General features: G+C 48.6%; 1 long non-coding RNA gene across 2 annotated transcripts; it reads right to left on the minus strand.

Annotated features, from left to right (window-relative positions):
- Nucleotides 1-883: 883 nt before the first annotated feature.
- On the minus strand, nucleotides 884-10,023 carry LOC102554142 (uncharacterized). 2 transcript variants are annotated; one of them, NR_190693.1, is given in 4 exon segments: nucleotides 884-5,718; nucleotides 8,315-8,425; nucleotides 9,286-9,512; nucleotides 9,925-10,023. It is a non-coding gene; the product is annotated as an uncharacterized LOC102554142 (long non-coding RNA).
- Nucleotides 10,024-14,964: the final 4,941 nt, after the last annotated feature.

Consider the following 14,964-nt stretch of genomic DNA (forward strand, 5'->3'; position numbering starts at 1 on the left):
GCACAAAGGTGGACAGATCTCTGCCCTCCATGCTATTATGTCTACTTCCCTATCAATAACCCCGAGTGAGGACTTGCCACATTCCACCCGGGCTGCTCTTACTCTAATTAGTCAGACCTCGTGGCCATGTTTTCATGACTCACCTACCCCATTGGCATCTTCTCTCTCCACCTTCTCTCTCTTCCTCTCATGGTCTCCTGCCTCCAACCCCAAACTCAGGAATCAAAGCCCCATCCACCTCTCTTCTGTCTAGCTATAGGCTGCAGGCATCTTTATTCAACCAATAGTTTTCAATTAAGGAGCAAGGTTACATAGCATCACTTAGTGTGCATGAGGATTTCCTCATCCATGAGACAACCAGACCTTGGGGGTCCAATATTTAGCACTATAACATATGGCAACAGACTGAACCTCAGCAGTGTGGACTCGCCACGCCAGAAAGCCAAAAATGTGTGCATACAACTGTATTACGTCAATGTCAAGAGAGGAGAGGGTCTGGAATAGAATGGGTAACATGGACAGTGGAATCAGAAAGAAAACCAAATGTTGTCTGGGGAACAGGTGATCTGCGAGCCTGGATGTGATGTCGAGCCTTTGGTGTGGATCTAAATGAATGTGCAATGCTCAGAACACAGAACCAAAGCAAAACAAACCCAGGACACATGCGGGACAAATTCCACAGAGTCTGACCTGAAAAACATGTATGTCTCTTAGACTGTGCTATTGAATACCAAGTCTGTAAACTTATTCCAGCCAAAGCGGGAGCACTGTCAGCCCTCACAGTGAGACTCCTAGTTTCTCTCCTGAGAACTCTTTATAGAATGACCAGTGCCTGAGCAGCTGCAGCCAGAAGCTACAGGTGGAGAATAGCAGGTAACAGAACTCATTGTACAGGGCACAGTTTATTGGGGACTTACAGAAGCGTGGGCCTGGGTGACAGCAGCAGCAGTGAGCTGCTCAGTTTGGGTCGCAGAGGTCTATGTAGGTGAGGACATAAAGGTCTCCCCCTCCATCCCAGGGGTATGGTTATCCTGACACCAGTGAGTCTCACTCCTAGAGCCAGGGGTTACTATAGAGCTGCACACAGCTCCCTACTGGATTGTCTATTTATAGTTTGCAGGAGAATAAGTGGGAGAATGTCGTTAGGATTATTCTGGAATACTCCTAGCAATCTGACCTCAAGCCACTGCAGTCACATTAACCCGAATCTACATATTATACCCTTCCTTAAGGCTCTTACAATCTCACACACCCTCTTCGGCAGTGTTCACGGAGTTTGTGAGGGGCTACAGACAGCAGCCAGGAAGGGATCAGTACACCTTGTAAACAGAATCCCCAGTCACAGTGAGGCAGTGTTGCTAAGGCATAAAGTCACTGGCAACAAGAGCAACAATTAACTGTTTTACCCTTGGAGACCAAGGAACGGAGCCAACGACTCAGCAGCACCCGTGCAGACACAATAGTCAAGGCCTTAATCTGAGCCTAGTGTGACGTGTGGTTTGTGACATCAGAGATGAGGATGCATTCTGTCCTGAGAACAGCACTTTCTACATACAATATAGAGGTAGAGGTGACCAGAAATGGACTTAAAATAAGTGATTACTAGGGGACTGTCACAGTCAATCTGCACCACGTAAAAACAGCACCATTGGCACCTTCTCACAGACACCATGGCAGAAGCGGCTGGGGGTGTAACCATGGAGCATACCACACACTTGACAACATGAGGAACCCATGCATCATTCCTGGAGTTGACAGCAAAGTGGTGCACAGGACCAGAAGGCCACTGCGACACTAAGGAATTTTCTTTAATCCATTCAGGGCACAACTAGTAACAGAACAGGCACACAGGATCAAGAGTCCTGAGTTAGGAAGACCAGAGACTCCTCACATTGTAACAGGAGTCAAGCGACCCATCTCCTGGTGGACCAGCAGCCACTTGACTCTCACTGGGCTGCTCACTACCTAGGACCTGAGGCATTCTGTACACTACAGCAGTGCTCTGCTCACCCATCAGCTCTGACAGTGGGTCATCTGGGTGCAGCTGGGACAGGGTCAGTCACTGGGGAAACTACCAGAGCCCTGTGGTGTGCATTAGAGAGTCATGGGGGTCAGTTCAATGCTTATGTTTCTCCAAGGGCTTCAGTCTAACTGGCCTCAACGGATATGAGTCCTGCTGCCTGGGGGTTATACAGCAGACAAGTGTTCTCAGAACTAACAGCATGGTCTGTAAAATGAGGCACTGGTCATTGAAAATCTGGTTGACACCTTATTCCATTAGCAGATAGCAAAGAAATGATAACAGTCCCATCATTGAAGGTAGGTTCTGTCCTTCATCTCCTGTCCCTGAGAGCCGTGTATCAGAGAATGTAAGTGCAGAAGCCTAACAAAGAGAGGCTGCTGGGAAGGCAATCAAGCTTGGAGATGCTTTCTAGGTTCAAAACGTGGAATGAAGCTGTCAAAGACAATGCTCAGAGAGACGGACGCGGGAGCAGAGCCATGCTGCCCAGATTTGGAGAAGGACCTCCAGGCCTTTCCATGCACAAATTATTTCACTTCCCTTAGAACTAATCCTCTTTCAAAGGATTCCTTCTTTCTCACCATACAGTGGCTTTGGAAATCATAGTTTGGTGGAGGAAGCACCCTATAAATGATGGGACCCACTGAGCCTTTTCAATCACTGTCACCGGCCTCTGTCTCAGGACACCAGTGCTGGGACTTTGCTTCCCTGGGCTCCCCTTGTCAGTCTGTGGGTCCACTCTCTGACCAGTTTCTGAGCCTGGCCTATAGAGATGGCTGGCGATAGAAGAGACTTAGAACTTGCCTTTAACTTTGCAAATACGAGGAGCTTGCCACACTTCTGCTTAATTCTTACCAGGATCTCTGTTGCAACCCCAAGGCCTGTGTCTTACCTTGTAGGGAAAGTCAAGGCAGGGTAGGATGCGTCTATGGTGCATGCAATATGAAGGGCATCTGAGGTCAGGACAGTTGTGAGTCCATGGACAATAGATACTGACCCTACTCTGCCTACTAGGCCTCTTGACCTCGCCCGCCCCAGCTGCAGACCACATCTCCGTGTCTCCCAAAGCCATCGAAAGAGCTCATGACTGAGCCATGATGAATTCATCCTTTCCCCATCTGCGGCATGAAGTGGAAGAGCAACTCTCCAGCCCTCAGCAGCCAGCTCTCCCAAGAGCTCGGAGCATCATTTGGAGCAGAAATGTATCAAGTAATGACGGCATGTGCCCCCTGCTCAGTGAGCCGTTGCTGGCTCCTGCCTGGTCTCTGCACATGCTCCCTATCTCACTAGAAGATGCCAATTAAATGAACTGTCCTTCCTGGAGTGACTAAAATAGACAAAGGTAAAATTTTCCTCCATGAGTATCAAGATACAATTAGTGAGCCCATTCTCAACCTTCCCTGAGGTCTTCCCACCCACACCTCCACGTCAGTCTCTGTCATTCTTGTAGATTCCAAGTGAAGGAGCAACACAGCCAGGAGAAGTCACCAGAAATGAACAGCAGCAAGTCCCCCACTTCAGATGGGGCAGGCCTGACTCAGGAAGGGTAAATTCTCAAGGACATGTTGATGCCAGGGACAGACAAGTCCGCAGTTGCTTGTGAAGGCCACAAGGGTGTGTAAATGATTGGGTCCTTTAGCGCTGAAAGAGCATCTAAGAAGGGACAAGAGGTGAAACTAACAGATGTAAGGAAGAGACTGCAGGGAGATGGGGTGGGACTGAAGCATCACCCAGCAAAGAGGCTGGAGGGGATAAGAAAGCTTCAGGGAGTGCCTGGTGAGGCCTAGCAAGTGCCACTCTAGAAGTCCCTTATCTAGTGACACAAGCAAGAAACATCTATAGAACATCTTGCAAGTCAATCATGGCAGGAAGTTGGAGGAGAACACACAGGGTCATCCCCACGTGTACTGATCATGGCCCACTGTCAACCATGCTTGCCCAAAGCCCAGCTTCCTCGGTCCATAAACCCAGCATTCTGGAAGGGTTGGACATCCCATGAGAATACCCCCAGAAGCCTTCCTTCCTTGACCTCAGGTCTCACCTAAGTCAGAACCAGACACCCCGTATCTTGTGAGGTTCAGGTGGGGCTCAAACCTGCAGGTTCTGGAGCCAGGGGACCCCACGCTGGGGGTCACTCCAGCCTCGTCCCTTCCCTAGACTGTTGATTCCACGTTGACACCACACTTGCTCTCTCCTGGATAAAACTACCAGAGCAAGGCTGTTCACCCAGAGACTCAGCATGTAGTCAAGTCCGAGCCTTGCAAAGATGATGGGTGACACACAGCAGGTGAGTGGGTATGTGGCCTCAGAAGACACTGAAGAAGTATGACCACCATGGAGACTGGAATAGGGTTCCAGTCATCAGTGACCAAACCACCATGACTGTGGAGTCACTGGAGGTGTGGTGATGACATCACTGCTGAGTGCTAATGGTGTCCCTGCCAAAGTTAATCAATGAATCTAGCAAGATCAGATTCGAGACTAGTAAAAACCTCCATTCTAGAAAGCAGGCATCCTGGCCTGAAAGCACAATAGTGACAGGTATACATTTAAGGCAATAATCTCAAGAATGGACCCCTGGTCCTCCCCCAACACTGTGTCACACTCCCCACCTCAGCCAGCCTGCTCTCTGCACCTCTCGGAGCATCTTTCAGAGTCTAGAAGCAACATGGAGACTCTGGTGAGTTTCTGTGCTCTGAATGAGCTGTAGGCACAGCAGAGAGCTGGTCGCCAAAGAGAAGGTTTCAGAAGGAGTCCCAGCAGATAATTCTATAACCAGGAGAGAGGCGGCCATGAGAGGCCCAGAGCGGAACAGCAAGAGAAAAGCTTGCAGGGGTGAGAGCCTTCCGAGCCAGTGAGCTGAGCCATGCTCAGGGCAGGAATCTAGGTGGGCGCTGTTGGGAGCAAGCCCTCCCCATGCCCGTCAAAGAAGTGACAGTCTCCCCCAGGAAGGCATTTTAAGAGAAGGATGAGGAATGTTCTGCGGTGTGTGGATAACATTGTCTAGTGAATGGAATACTCTCTGCTTTAGTGTGAAGTCCCTGCAGCTACTGTCCAGAGCTGGGCCTAAGTCCAAAGGCATCTCTTCCTGTACATGGGGCAACAGGATGCTCATGACCTCATAGAGACAGCCCAGAGCAAAAGATGGGCTCTGACACAAAATGGCCCATAATAGTGAAGATGCCAAGTTGAGGAACCCCTGGCCCTCTGACGGCAGCCATCCCAGCCACAGTGGGGGTCACTACGACCTAGAACAAAGCAGAGTGGTGAGGCACAAGCTGTGGGCATCATATCAGCCCCAGAGGCCACAGCCATCAGTGAAAAACAAGTGGGCCACAATAGGGACAGCACTCAGGCCTTGCTGCCCAGAAAGTCTGTCCCTAGGAGCCTCTGCCCACACAGTCCACAGAAGACAGGGTTCTGGTTACCTTTACCATCCATCAGGCAGTCATTCAGTAAGGTGGCCCCGTCTGATCAACCAATGCTTCTCACGCATGTCGGCAAAGCTTTTTCAGTAAAAATACGTCCCCACAAGGGAAAAGCTTTACTTCTTATGTGAGCACACCCTCTGTGCACTAATGGCTGTGTCTTCTCAGGACGGGGACCGCTTCCTGGTTGTGTTTCTCTTCCAGTGCGTTGGTTTCTGTCTGCACTGAGCTGGGCACAAGGCAGGTCAGCATTTGGAAATCTTGAAACAGCTTCTAGAAGTAAAGGGCACACAGAGATGTGACAATAACACTGACACTCACACTCACCCATAATCCCTAGCTACACTGTGAGACTCGCCATCCCAGCACCAGAGAAACGTATGAGGAGATGCACCATCCCTCCCGGGACACCCACCTCAAGGTCTTGCTCAACCTGACCCTCTGGCTATGCTGCACACGTGTGCTGGTGAAGGGATGGGTCCGCAGAGGCATTCTCACATGGCACTCCTTTAAGGAGGGTTAGGAATGCTGGGGCTGAGGTTGTCTCCTGCGTCCTGGGCTTCCTGGGGAGAAATTAAACCCCCAGGACAGAAGACCCTGTTCTCCATGGTGAAGCCTAACCCTGCAGCCCCTCAGCTCAGCCTGGGTGACAACATAGTGTGTTCTTCGCCAGTCTCCCATCTCCTCCCCACACCCTCAGAGGTGCCAACTGAACCTAAATCCCTGCAGTGTGGAGGCTGCAGGATGGCATTTGAGGGCTCTCCTGACTTTCCATCTACTCAGGCCTGTCTGTGCAGTCATGGTTGCCACGGACAGAACACTAACCCTAGAGATGGGACCCTGAGCACCCAGTTGGCTCTGAGCACCCTCTCTCTGACACCATCCCAGGGACTCTTGGTCTTGGTCTAAAGCACAGGTCTGGAGAAACAGACTCTTCAGCTCCATCACAGACTTCTGAGAGTGAGCAGAGGCATGAGTGACCTTACCTTTCTCAAATCTCTTAATAATGTTTAAAAGGTCTACAATGGGGAAATTCCATAACCATTTTTTTTGTAAATCAGAAAGTTGTGGTGCTAATCTTAACAGGAAATGCTGAGATTTGAGCAAGTGGGATAAGCAGAGCTGACTCCTGGCCTGTTCTTGCCCCTTCAACTCCAAAAAGGATGAGTCACTAACTAATGGGAAAGCCAGACCTAGTAATTCTGAATGTGGCTCATACCATGGTGACCTTTATATATACATATCACATGGCACTACCACTACACTCGGGGCAGGGTCCCTGATGTGACCAAGAGCATGACCTGGGATCATACAGCAAGTTCTTCTGGGCTTCCAGCACTTGCCTTCCTATGAGACCAGCAAGAGACCAAGTTATCCTACTGGACAGGCTCACACAAGGGAAGGGACTTGTTCAAAACGCAGGTTCCACCTGGTCACTAAACAGGCCAGGAAAGGTTCTAGCTAGGCCTCCCTCAGCTGCCAGCCAGATCTCGAGTTCCAGGGTCCATCCACATGGACATGAGGATGCATCAAAACAGAAGCAGCCATCCACAGAGACTCCCACTATGAGAACACACAGTAGCCACCTTTTTCCTAACATGTCTGTGTGTGTGTCTGTGTGTGTGTATGTGTGTGTGTCTGTGTGTGTGTCTGTGTGTATGTGTGTGTGTCTGTGTCTGTGTGTGTGTCTATGTGTGTGTATGTGTGTGTGTCTGTGTGTGTGTCTGTGTGTATGTGTGTGTGTCTGTGTCTGTGTGTGTGTGTCTGTGTCTGTGTGTCTGTGTATGTGTGTATGTGTGTCTGTGTGTGTGTGTTTGTGTCTGTGTATATGTGTGTGTGTGTTTGTGTGCGCACACCTGCTCTTTATGTACACATGCACCCTCAGTACCTGTGGAGGTTTCCAGTCCCTGAAACTGGAATCTCAGGTAGTTGTGGGTCACTTGACCTGTATCCTGGGAACCGAACCCAGGTCCTCAGGCCATGCTCTTAGTGATGAGTGCTCTCCCAGCCCTTCCACAGTCACCTTTAAAGACTCCTATGATAGAGCCCCACAAGAAAAACACCCAAGGTTCCCCTCAAAAACAACCCCCCCAGACCTTTACATTCCCTACACACACACCTGGGAAGTTGCCCCTTCAACCCTCCCACAAGGACATTCAGGAACACTCAGCACCAAAAATCTTCCTCAGACTCTCTCTTCCATAGACCTTCACAGACCCCTCCACAGAGAACCCTGAGTACTCCCATAGGCCCTTTTACAGACACCCTCTCAGTCACTCACACCAAACCCTCTAGACCGGGCCATAGACCTACACAGAGAACAGCACTCGCAGTGAGAACAGAGACCTGTGATCAACATGGAGACGCTCTGTAATAGCAGCCACCATGCAGAGAGACGGCACATGAGCTTGGACTCCCAACAGGGATCTCACAGAGACCTTTACACGCTTCCCACAGACACCACGGACAGAGACAGACACACCCTCAAAGACCCAATACCTCTTCCAGAGTGGCTTCTACGTGACTTATAGTCCCAACACTCATCCCACCACAACAGCCACTACAAGAGGAGTGGAAGATGCTAACGCGCCCTCTAGGAAAGGTGGTCAACGGGGCTTCTCTGTCAGCCATTCGCCCTCGTCTGCCGCTATGACGCCTGCAGCACTTGGATCGCTTAGTTCAGGCCCTGGACTCGCCACTACCTGTTCACTGACGCCTTAAGAATTTTTACCACCTCTCAGTCATGATTGAACGACCCCAAGATGCCTCTCAAGTTGGGGCTCATTCTGAAGCTTCAAACTAAGCACAGCCCCCTCCCCAATTTCATATTCATCTGGTAACCTGACACTGGGAACATTTTACATACCATTTTCAACATCACGGAGAGCTCAGAGAGAAGCATGCTCTGGTTTTATGCATTGTGGTCCCTGGAGTGAGGTAAACTTTACTGCGCGTCTTGAATCTTCCCTTGCTCCAGCTACGAAATGGGAAACGGACCAGGAATGGGTGTTAATGCTATGTGAAGAGAAATGAGCAGCAAAGCTAATACACTCTGGGTTGCATGCATCATAGGGATTGTTCTTCAAATTCATTTTATGTGCACAGGCTGTGCCTACATGTCTGTGTGTGGACCATGTACATGTCAGGTGCCTGGGAGGCCAGAGGCGAGTGTCAGAGCCCCTAGAACTGGAGCTGGGAATGGCTGTGAGCTGCCCTGTGGGACTGGGAACTGAACCTCTATCTTCTGCAAGAACAGCCAGTGCTCTTAACAGTGGAACCCTCTCCCTAGTCCCCAGTTCTTTTTTTCTATCATTGCTTTTTTTTTATGGCATTGTCACTAACGTGATTTTTACTGGCTAACACACAATCAAAAAATTTTCCCTAGGGGAGAGATAGTTCAGCGGTTAGGAGCACTGGCTGCTCTTTCAGAGGTCCTATGTTCAATGTCCAGCAACTACATAGTGGCTCACAACCATTTGAAGTGGGATCTGATGCCCTCTTCTGGTACACAGGGGTATATGCAGACAGAATATGTATGCATACGCAATAAATAAATCTTGAAAAAAAAAATCCCCAATAAAGGTATTATAGATTCGCAGTCCACATGACAAAAAAAAAATCTGGATAATCTTTCAGGTCATTTTTTTTTGCGTCATTTCATGGCATATGGCACGCAGAGGGCTTCTGTATGGTAAGGGTCACTTTTGCAACCCTAAAGCCATCACAGCTTTGACTATGAAAACAACGATCTCTGGGGTTCGTTTCTTCCAAACCATCTTTTTCCACAAGGCCTGAACACACATGTACCTTGGGTAAGGTCCAGGGTCTCGACTTTACCTGCTGATGTCTAAATAAGGAAAAGTCAGCCGCCAGGTCCAGGATATGACTTCTGCGACAACACCACGCCCGTTCCTACAGTGGCTGAAGGGCCCCAAGGCACTAAAATGCCTTTCCCTGTCCAGAAATGAATCCTAAAGCTTCTGCCTGGCTGGCAGCAGCTGCACACTACTCCATTCCTCATCTTGGTATGGCTCACTCTTCTTCCAAACAGGACCTCTCGCCACCTTGAAATGAGGAGGAAAAGAAACTGGAGGCCTGCAATTTTCCTAGACCCTGAGTTCCCGGGGGCTCCTTTGGCTGAAAACCCCTTTCCAAGCCTTGCTCCAGCGTTCCCCTGGCAACCTCCTCCCCTTTCTGGTCCCCACGGCCCTGCTTCAGCTCTCCCTGTGATAACTCTGCTGTCATTCTGTCGTCCACCCTCGCCATCCCCACCCCGTGCCAGACGCTGGAGGGCTCTCAGGCTGGACTAAGTTGGCAGTCTGACCCCAAGCAGCGGCCCCAGATGCTATAGTTTCAATATTGCCAGGCACTTCGGCTTCCCACTCAAGTCCCAGCCCCAGCACCTCTGAATCCCACCCTAAATGCCATGGAGGACACAGACAGGCTCTTTGCTCGGCCCTGGGTGGGCATCCTTACAGGAAAACTGCTAGCAGTTACTTTAACAAGGTCCATGCCTGTTCAAGTCTAGCACCCGGCAGTTAAACAGCCAAAGAGGAGCAAACCGTCGAAAACAACCTGATTGGCCACAGGTTGCAGAGCCAGGAGGCACCATGTGACCCATTGTTAGCCTGTGATTGGCTGAAACATCATTGCTGTGATTGGCTGAAGCGATGGTTTGGTTACAAAACCTTGTGACCAAACCCTTGACCAAACCCTGCGACATTAAGCTACAACTTATAGTAAGTCCAGTTACACCGTTCGCTCTGTGTGGTGGCCATGTGAATACAAACTTTATCAGCCAAAAATAAATAGATGAAAATACAATTACCTTTAGAATAATAAAGAATATTTATCTAAATAAACTCTAAATTTGAAAGGAACTCAGATAAAAGTGTCATTCTAAAAATCACTTGCTTTGCAGGAAGAAAAAACACTGATTTATTTTTTAATTTTCGAAGTGACTACTAAATGACAAAATGTGAAGGGAACGGGTTTTTCCTAGAAGCCACTGGGAGTCAGGTCAAGCAGAGCCAACAGCCAGCAGGAGGGTCCGGTCTCGCAGCTCAGCAGTCAGTGGATGGATAGTGGTGAAGACCTAGAACTAGCCAATGGGGCTGGAGAGCTGGCTCAGCAATTAAAAACATGCTACTCGGTAGGCCTTTTAACATTTTGTTCTTACACATACAGTTTTATGCTCTTTTTTACTCATTGAAATGTCATGTGTTGTCTGATTGGCTTGTAGAATTGTTATAGATTAACGTGCATTAGCACAGATTTTAATTGTCATGATTGCAGACTACAGACCTGCTTTTTGAAATGAAATATAAACATTAAAAATGAAAAAAAAAACATGGTACTCTTACAAATGACCCAGATTCAGTTCTCAGCCCCCGCATGGCAGCTCACAAGCACCAATAACTCTAGTTCCAGAGAATTCTGTACCCTTTTCTAGACAAAATAGTCATACATAGTTAAAAAATAAAATAAAAAGTGTATGCTACACAGTGTCTGTCTTAGTCACTGTTCAATTGCTGTGAAGAGATACTATTTGGTTTTGGATAAGCGATTGAGGTGCATATTTTACTTATCAAAGTAGACCTTACCTCCAGATTCTCCCAGCATCCCTCAGCCCCTACCTGACATGCCCTCCTCACCTCCAATCTTGAATTTTCCAGCCCAGGACTGCCCTTCCCCGAGAGGCTCCTCCCTATATAATCCAGACATTTGGTCTCTCCTCCTCCTCCTCCTCCTCTTCCTCCTCCTCCTCCTCCTCCTCCTCCTCCTCCTCCTCCCCTTCTCTGTGTGCTCCCTTTCTCTCTTTCTTTCCTCCTCCCACCTCCTCTCCCATGGCGACTCCCCTGGCCTCAATCCTTGGGGCCAATAACTCACCCAAGAGCAGCTTCCCAATCCACTTGCCTTTAATGTATACTATTGTGGCTTGAATTGGCTCATTTCACTGGTGGAGAAATAACCTATCAGACGCCATGACTGAGGCAACTCTTATAAAAAGAAAGCATTTAATTAGGGCTTACTTACAGTTTGAAAGGCTTAGTTCATTGTCATCGTGGAAGAGAGCATGGCAGTGGGCAGGCAGGTGTGGTGCTGAAGAAGTAGCTGAGAGCTGTGTGTTGATCTGCAAGCAAAGAGAGAGAGGAGAGAGAAGTGGAAGGGAGGGAGGGGAGGAGAGAAGAGGAGAGAGGAGAGGAGAGGAGAGGAGAGGAGAGGAGAGGAGAGGAGAGAAGAGAAGAGAAGAGAAGAGAGAGGGGAGAGGGGAGGAGAGGGGAGAGGGAAGAGAGAAGAGAGGAGAGGGAAGAGAGAAGAGAGAAGAGAGAAGAGAGAAGAGAGGAGAGAGGAGAGAGAAGAGAGAAGAGAGAAGAGAGGAGAGAGGAGAGAGGAGAGAGGAGAGAGGAGAGAGGAGAGAGGAGAGAGAAGAGAGAAGAGAGAAGAGAGAAGAGAGAAGAGAGAAGAGAGAAGAGAGAAGAGAGAAGAGAGAAGAGAGAAGAGAGAAGAGAGAAGAGAGAAGAGAGAAGAGAGAAGAGAGAAGAGAGACACCCTGGCTTTTGAAACACCTAAGTCCCGCAGTATCATATACTCAAGCCAAGACTTAGTTTAATTTGTATATCTATTTATATGTCCATATACCTAGAGTCACACAAATATTCCCTGTGGAAAATAGAGTTCAGGAGTGGGAAGTATGTAAGGAGCTTTAGGCTGGGGGGCTCCTTCTGACCATAGGTGACTGGGACCTCAGCAACCCTCTAACGATGTGCTCGTGAGAAAGGAGAGGTGGCCTCCCGTGAGTATCCAGCTGCCCTCAGCATAGGCATGAGATCATCCCCAGGAACCTCCACTGAACTGAAACTTAGGGATGGCCTCATCACTTAAAAAAAATAGTATTTGAATATCATCTGTACAAGACTCGAACCCTTTGTGGCTTCTCGAGATTACTTAGAACTCAGTGTAAAGGCTACATAAACACTGGCTAGCCTGTATTTCCTAGGTGAGGGACAAAGGAGGTGTCTGTACTTAGCCAGGGCCTTTGAGTGTGCTTGGCAGCACTCCCCACTCAGCCGTATTCCCCATCCATCTTTATTTTTCTAGCTTTGGGTTCTTTTCTTCCAGTCCACTTTTAAAAGCTTTTCCCCCTCTTGAGGCAGGGTCTCCCTGATTGATTAGATTAGCCTTGAACTTGGAATTCTACTGCCTCTGCTTAGGCATGGCCTCTCCATTTCCCTGAGCATCGTCCTCCTGAGGTGTCCACGTCCTCGTTCCCTTTGAAGGACACTGGTGACCTTGGATTCTGGTCTCACTGGCGACATCATTTTTCCTAAATTCATCTTTCAATGTCCTTATCTTGAAATGAAGTCATGGTCTGAAGCTCCTGGGGGGTTAGGATATCCAGGGAATTTGAAGAGAGCCACTCAGCCCGTGATGACCTCCCATGGAATTGATTGAGCTTCATATCTGACCACTCCCTGGGCTCAGTAGACAACGACTGATGTCTTTCCTTAGCACAGACTTGAATCTCTATGGAGCAAACTTGTGCGAAGGCTCATGGAGTCACAGTTCATTCCAACACTTCCTGTGAATTCAGGACTGGGCCTCTCTTTCCAGGCACCACATGTCCTAGACTAGACTAGTCTTCCAACGGATGAGTTCCATGAGGCAGGGAGTCCTACAGCTTTCTCAGCTGCTGGCTTCTCGGGGCCTAAAAGAGAGCCTGGTAACTAGAAGGTTCTCAGCAAACATTGTCAAACAAATGTGACATTTCTCTGTCACCCATCTGTGTCTCAGTCTCTGTCCCTCTCTCTGTCTCTGTTTCTCTCTGTCTTTACCTTTTTCTGTCTCTGTCTTTGTGTCTCTCTGTTTTTCTATGTCTCTGTTTCTCTCTCTCCCTCTCTCTTCTCTCTTCTCTCTCTCTCTCTCTCTCTCTCTCTCTCTCTCTCTCTCTCTCTCTCTCTCTCTCTCTCTCCCTTCTTGTACACACACGCACACCCCCTCCAGCACAGATGGCACTAACCTTCTTTTCAAACCTGACTCATTTCCTGCATGATTTCCTCATGCGTCTCTGGTTTATCTGTCATACAAACATTGACAAAATATCTCCAAGACATTCAGAGCCTTAGAAAGGAAGTCATGGTTCAGTTTTGCCTCGCCTCGCCCCGTGATCTCTGCTCCACTTGACAGACCTATGTACATGCCACTTCCTGTCTGGATTGCCCTTTCCTCCCCCATCCCTGCCACCTGCTGGCACTCAGTTTTACAGGCATCTGGCAATTCATAACTCACGTTTGTCTCCCCTGCATCTGGTTTTTCTCGCCTTGGGCTCGGTCCCACAGTCCTTGTCGATTCGTTTTAAATGAATAAATACAGGTATAAAACTATGGCAAGATAACATAAATGTTCCTGTAAAGGACATAAGAGAGTGTGCCCATGAATATGGGCAGAAACGCTTTGGAAAAGATCTCAGAATATGCGCACCAGGGTGTTTGAGGTGTTTGCTGGGAAGGGGAGTTGGGTGAGCACATGGACTGAGATACACTAGATTTTCTTCTGTCCCTTATTACACACCCTGGAGTGTTTCACGTCAAGGACGTATGTAACAGACAATGGAGACACACCCACAGAAACAAAGATGGAGCCTGTACTGTCACTACCTGGTAGTACATTCCAGAAGGCCTAGAATTCCTGTCATCTTAACAATGGCTTAGATTGAGAAACCCCTTACTCTAAATAGAAATTTGGTTCCAGGATTTAAATCCCCATTTAATCCCAGGAGCAAATAGAGCACATTGAGACATAAACTCCACCCTGCTGTTACACAAGTCTGATCTTAAGAAATCCGGGTCAAACAACTGCAGCCAAGGGAACACGGTGTTGCCAAACCTGCCCTGCTCCGGTGGACCCCAGATGTCCTTACAGAAGCCCACACTTGATTCTGACAGAGACCCTTGAGAGGTTTTCTTCACCCCTTTCCCTAAGCCCGATGTGATCAGAAATAACCTTACCACGTGTGCAAATGCTTGGAATAAAGATGGTAATAAATTACACCCCACTAACTGTGACATTAAATACAAGCCACCGCAAGGGCTCGAGTTTCACAATACGGAGAATGACAAGAGTTTCAGGTTGAAAACCTAACTCAGGGGCTGAGGAGATGGCTCGGCAGATACAGTACTCGTTGGGAAAGCAGGCATGCCTGGGTCTAGATCCCTATCAATCACAGAAACATCTAGGTGTCGTGGTACAGGTATCCACACCCCCAGTACTGAAGGGCAGAAGACAGGCAGATCCTGGGAACTCACTGGCCAGCCAGGCTGACGAGCTCCAGGTTCAGTGAAAGATTGTCAACACATATGATGGGAAAGCAATTGAGGAGGACATTCCAATGTCACTCTCTAGGCATCGCATGCACCCAGTAGGGTGAACACTGTTGCATACATACATGCATATACATACATACATACATACATATACTCTCACACATATATACATACACACATACACACATATATA

The sequence above is a fragment of the Rattus norvegicus genome, chromosome 17 (assembly GCF_021556685.1).
Source record: "Rattus norvegicus strain SHRSP/BbbUtx chromosome 17, alternate assembly SHRSP_T2T, whole genome shotgun sequence".
Classification (NCBI taxonomy): Eukaryota; Metazoa; Chordata; class Mammalia; order Rodentia; family Muridae; genus Rattus; species Rattus norvegicus.